Source organism: Schistocerca serialis, unplaced genomic scaffold (assembly GCF_023864345.2).
Source record: "Schistocerca serialis cubense isolate TAMUIC-IGC-003099 unplaced genomic scaffold, iqSchSeri2.2 HiC_scaffold_93, whole genome shotgun sequence".
NCBI lineage: Eukaryota > Metazoa > Arthropoda > Insecta > Orthoptera > Acrididae > Schistocerca > Schistocerca serialis.
This window is the reverse complement of record NW_026048551.1, coordinates 30,001-35,000: the sequence shown is the minus strand read 5'-3', so window position 1 is coordinate 35,000 and position 5,000 is coordinate 30,001. Positions and strand designations below refer to the sequence as shown.

The following is a 5,000-nucleotide window of genomic DNA, read 5'->3' as shown; positions in this document are numbered from 1 at the left end:
CCGCCGAGTCATCGGAGGAACTGCGGCGGATCGCTGGCTGGCATCGTTTATGGTTAGAACTAGGGCGGTATCTGATCGCCTTCGAACCTCTAACTTTCGTTCTTGATTAATGAAAACATACTTGGCAAATGCTTTCGCTTCTGTTCGTCTTGCGACGATCCAAGAATTTCACCTCTAACGTCGCAATACGAATGCCCCCGCCTGTCCCTATTAATCATTACCTCGGGTTCCGAAAACCAACAAAATAGAACCGAGGTCCTATTCCATTATTCCATGCACACAGTATTCAGGCGGGCTTGCCTGCTTTAAGCACTCTAATTTGTTCAAAGTAAACGTGCCGGCCCACCGAGACACTCAATAAAGAGCACCCTGGTAGGATTTCAACGGGGTCCGCCTCGGGACGCACGAGCACGCACGAGGCGGTCGCACGCCTTCGGCTCGCCCCACCGGCAGGACGTCCCACGATACATGCCAGTTAAACACCGACGGGCGGTGAACCAACAGCGTGGGACACAAATCCAACTACGAGCTTTTTAACCGCAACAACTTTAATATACGCTATTGGAGCTGGAATTACCGCGGCTGCTGGCACCAGACTTGCCCTCCAATAGATACTCGTTAAAGGATTTAAAGTGTACTCATTCCGATTACGGGGCCTCGGATGAGTCCCGTATCGTTATTTTTCGTCACTACCTCCCCGTGCCGGGAGTGGGTAATTTGCGCGCCTGCTGCCTTCCTTGGATGTGGTAGCCGTTTCTCAGGCTCCCTCTCCGGAATCGAACCCTGATTCCCCGTTACCCGTTACAACCATGGTAGGCGCAGAACCTACCATCGACAGTTGATAAGGCAGACATTTGAAAGATGCGTCGCCGGTACGAGGACCGTGCGATCAGCCCAAAGTTATTCAGAGTCACCAAGGCAAACGGACCGGACGAGCCGACCGATTGGTTTTGATCTAATAAAAGCGTCCCTTCCATCTCTGGTCGGGACTCTGTTTGCATGTATTAGCTCTAGAATTACCACAGTTATCCAAGTAACGTGGGTACGATCTAAGGAACCATAACTGATTTAATGAGCCATTCGCGGTTTCACCTTAATGCGGCTTGTACTGAGACATGCATGGCTTAATCTTTGAGACAAGCATATGACTACTGGCAGGATCAACCAGGGAGCTGCGTCAACTAGAGCTGAGCAGCCGGCCGCCCGGGAGTGTGTCCCGGGGGCCCGCGCGAACACGCAAGCGTCCGCTCAATTATTCTGCAAACAGGAGGAGGCTGAGCTCCCCTGCACAACACACCTCGAAACCCTCTCAGGTCCCGGCGGCGCGCAGCGCCGTCCTAAGTACTTGGTCGGGTTCGAGAGAGGCGCAATCGCCCGGAGTTAGGCGAGTAGACGCTTTAGGTGCGACCACCCGTGCTCCCAACTGAGCTTGCCGCTGCCGACAGAGGCCCGGGAGCGTGCTGTCGTGGCATTGCCGGCGGGAGACAACACGCGCCACCTACGGTGACCGGCAGCTCCAACGCCAGCGCCACAGAAGGACAAAAGCCCCACTTGGGTGCCGAAGCGAACTCTCCCAGCACAGCGCACGCGCCAACACGTCCGCACAGCTGCGATACAAACCACCTGCGAGAACCGCTGGGGCGACCGAGCAGCAGACGGCGTCGCGGCGCCGAGCGCCGGGCGGCGGCGCATCCTCAGCGCACACAGTCCTCAATCGGACCAGCACACTGCAGATGGCCACCGCGCTTCGCACCGGGCCCGCGAGGACCTACTTTGGCCGCAAGGCGCCGCGAGCAGGGGGCGCCGGCGCGCAGCTGCGCCGCCTGCCGCGTCCGTCGGCCGGCGCGCCTGCCACTGGCCGCCCCCACCAGCCGGCTGTAGCGCGTGCGCCCACGCACCGCGCTGCCAGCACGCCGGGCGGCCCCCCCTCACCGGCCGGGGACGGTCCCACCCAGCCACCGCCGCGTATCGCCTCACACCCAGATCCCCTTTCGCGTTCGTGGGCATGGTGGGTCCCCTTTCACGTTCGTGGGCATGGTGGGTATCCCTGAAACAACCGGTTAATAGCTCGACCGATCGTCGCCAACACTGATTCACCTCTAGCGAGAACAACCGCACCACAACGGGTTACCTGTTGTTCATTTGCGTAACGTCACCAGCAAACGTAGACGTCCATCGCCATTTGCAACGAGTATTGCATGCCTGTGTCAGGTGTCACAACACACTACGTCTGCCCACATAGACGCAACAACATGTGCACGCCTCGAGAACACGTGGAAGGTAGCCCCCGTACGTATGCGGTGTCCATTGCGCGAACGACTGTCAGCCGGCCTCTGCAGGATGTCGCAGATGTGGAACGCGGTGCAACATGCTATCACGGTGTGTGAGAAGAGACGACTACGTCCGAATACACGCTCCACTACATCAACAGACTGCTCATGCTGATCGCCATCCAGGGCGTCCGTTCCTCCCACACGTCTGAATGGCGTACCACACTGCAATCCAGCTCTTATAGGGAGACGACACGTAGCTGCGTGCACAATATTTGGACTGTATGGTCTGCCGTTGCTAGGCGCAGTCGTCGTACGGTCACACATGTGCCACGATGTATCATTCAGTACATACGGACCAATGTGCAGTACAGTTTGTGGGTTTTGCGTACATCGGCGGACAGGTGACAGGCCGTACCACAACGTAGGCTGAGTACGTCGGCATGCGAAGGGCATTGAACATGCAAACTTCTCAACGACCAGCTTGCGAAGGCAGGGGGGAAGGGGGGGGGGCATGTACGTCCTGCTGCTATCCACATTACAGTGTATAGCAGGAGCATGTGGAAAGTCAGCAACACCTGCAAGGTGTTTAACATGACGCGATACACAGGGGACCGGGCAGTGCGAATAGCGAACTATATTGCGAGGGTTGCGGTTAGGCAACACTACACTAATTTAACGAGTTGCATAACAATTACAGAGCAGGTTCAGCGACAACGTGCGTCAGGTTAAGGCGCAATATAGGTCAGGTTGAGGCACAATATAGGTTAGGTTAAGGCACAACATGGGTTACGTTAAGGCACAAATTGGGTTACGTTAAGGCACAACATGGGTTACGTTAAGGCACAACATGGGTTACGTTAAGGCACAAATTAGGTTACGTTAAGGCACAAATTAGGTTACGTTAAGGCACAAATTAGGTTACGTTAAGGCACAAATTAGGTTACGTTAAGGCACAAATTAGGTTACGTTAAGGCACAAATTAGGTTACGTTAAGGCACAAATTAGGTTACGTTAAGGCACAAATTAGGTTACGTTAAGGCACAAATTAGGTTACGTTAAGGCACAAATTAGGTTACGTTAAGGCACAAATTAGGTTACGTTAAGGCACAAATTAGGTTACGTTAAGGCACAAATTAGGTTACGTTAAGGCACAAATTAGGTTACGTTAAGGCACAAATTAGGTTACGTTAAGGCACAAATTAGGTTACGTTAAGGCACAAATTAGGTTACGTTAAGGCACAAATTAGGTTACGTTAAGGCACAAATTAGGTTACGTTAAGGCACAAATTAGGTTACGTTAAGGCACAAATTAGGTTACGTTAAGGTACAATATGGGTTAGGTTAAGGTACAATATGGGTTAGGTTAAGGTACAATATGGGTTAGGTTAAGGTACAATATGGGTTAGGTTAAGGTACAATATGGGTTAGGTTAAGGCACAACGTAGGTTAGGTTAAGGCACAACATAGGTTAGGTTAAGGCACAACATAGGTTAGGTTAAGGCACAACATAGGTTAGGTTAAGGCACAACATAGGTTAGGTTAAGGCACAACATAGGTTAGGTTAAGGCACAACATAGGTTAGGTTAAGGCACAACATAGGTTAGGTTAAGGCACAACATAGGTTAGGTTAAGGCACAACATAGGTTAGGTTAAGGCACAACATAGGTTAGGTTAAGGCACAACGTAGGTTAGGTTAAGGCACAACGTAGGTTAGGTTAAGGCACAACGTAGGTTAGGTTAAGGCACAACGTAGGTTAGGTTAAGGCACAACGTAGGTTAGGTTAAGGCACAACGTAGGTTAGGTTAAGGCACAACGTAGGTTAGGTTAAGGCACAACGTAGGTTAGGTTAAGGCACAACGTAGGTTAGGTTAAGGCACAACGTAGGTTAGGTTAAGGCACAACGTAGGTTAGGTTAAGGCACAACGTAGGTTAGGTTAAGGCACAACGTAGGTTAGGTTAAGGCACAACGTAGGTTAGGTTAAGGCACAACGTAGGTTAGGTTAAGGCACAACGTAGGTTAGGTTAAGGCACAACGTAGGTTAGGTTAAGGCACAACGTAGGTTAGGTTAAGGCACAACGTAGGTTAGGTTAAGGCACAACGTAGGTTAGGTTAAGGCACAACGTAGGTTAGGTTAAGGCACAACGTAGGTTAGGTTAAGGCACAACGTAGGTTAGGTTAAGGCACAACGTAGGTTAGGTTAAGGCACAACGTAGGTTAGGTTAAGGCACAACGTAGGTTAGGTTAAGGCACAACGTAGGTTAGGTTAAGGCACAACGTAGGTTAGGTTAAGGCACAACGTAGGTTAGGTTAAGGCACAACATAGGTTAGGTTAAGGCACAACATAGGTTAGGTTAAGGCACAACATAGGTTAGGTTAAGGCACAACATAGGTTAGGTTAAGGCACAACGTAGGTTAGGTTAAGGCACAACGTAGGTTAGGTTAAGGCACAACGTAGGTTAGGTTAAGGCACAACGTAGGTTAGGTTAAGGCACAACGTAGGTTAGGTTAAGGTACAACGTAGGTTAGGTTAAGGTACAACGTAGGTTAGGTTAAGGTACAACGTAGGTTAGGTTAAGGTACAACGTAGGTTAGGTTAAGGTACAACGTAGGTTAGGTTAAGGTACAACGTAGGTTAGGTTAAGGTACAACGTAGGTTAGGTTAAGGTACAACGTAGGTTAGGTGAAGGCGCAATGTAGGTTAGGTTAAGGTACGATATACCTTAGG

At 51.0% G+C, this 5,000-nt stretch overlaps 1 non-coding gene across 1 annotated transcript in view; it reads right to left on the bottom strand.

Annotated features, from left to right (window-relative positions):
* The window catches only part of LOC126452761 (small subunit ribosomal RNA), a 1,909-nt gene extending 738 nt beyond the window's left edge, over window positions 1-1,171 (bottom strand). The window contains exon 1 of the ribosomal RNA XR_007584735.1: window positions 1-1,171. This exon is cut by the window's left edge and continues 738 nt beyond it. This is a non-coding gene — a ribosomal RNA (small subunit ribosomal RNA).
* Window positions 1,172-5,000: the final 3,829 nt, after the last annotated feature.